The sequence below is a fragment of the Pollicipes pollicipes genome, unplaced genomic scaffold, assembly GCF_011947565.3.
Source record: "Pollicipes pollicipes isolate AB1234 unplaced genomic scaffold, Ppol_2.1 Scaffold_3087;HRSCAF=3621_pilon_pilon_pilon, whole genome shotgun sequence".
In the NCBI taxonomy this organism is placed as follows: Eukaryota; Metazoa; Arthropoda; class Thecostraca; order Pollicipedomorpha; family Pollicipedidae; genus Pollicipes; species Pollicipes pollicipes.
Genome location: NW_023596225.1, coordinates 41,444,461 through 41,445,283, shown reverse-complemented (window position 1 = coordinate 41,445,283; position 823 = coordinate 41,444,461).

Below are 823 nucleotides of genomic sequence, written 5' to 3'. Positions count from 1 at the left end.
ACCCCGGTGGGAAAAAGCCTTTGTCCTATACTCTGTGCTCAAAACAACACAGAGGCCAAGGAACAGGGTGAGATACAGGCCAGAGCAGGGCGTAGGTAGGGAGGACAGAAACAAGGGCGTAACAAGACGGAGAGTATGTGGCAGGAAAAGACGGGGCAGGACGGAGAGTTTGTGGCAGGAAAAAGGCGGGGCAGGACGGAGAGTATGTGACAGGAAAAGACGGGGCAGGACGGAGAGTTTGTGGCAGGAAAAAGGCGGGGCAGGACGGAGAGTTTGTGGCAGGGAAAAGGCGGGGAGGACGGAGAGTATGTGACAGGAAAGAGGGGCGGACGGAGAGTTTGTGGCAGGAAAAAAGGCGGGGCAGGACGGAGAGTATGGTGACAGGAAAAGACGGGGCAGGACGGAGAGTTGTGGCAGGAAAAAGGCGGGGCAGGCGGAGAGTATGTGACAGGAAAAGACGGGGCAGGACGGAGAGTTTGTGGCAGGAAAAAGGCGGGGCAGGGCGGAGAGTATGTGACAGGAAAAGACGGGGCAGGACGGAGACTATGTGGCAGGAAAAAGGCGGGGCAGGACGGAGACTATGTGACAGGAAAAAGCGGGGCAGGACGGAGACTATGTGACAGGAAAAGACGGGGCAGGACGGAGAGTATGTGGCAGGAAAAGACGGGGTAGGGACGGAGACTATGTGACAGGAAAAGGCGGGGCAGGACGGAGACTATGTGACAGGAAAAGACGGGGCAGGACGGAGACTATGTGACAGGAAAAAGGCGGGGCAGGACGGAGAGTATGTGGAAGGAAAATACGGGGCCGGACGGAGAGTATG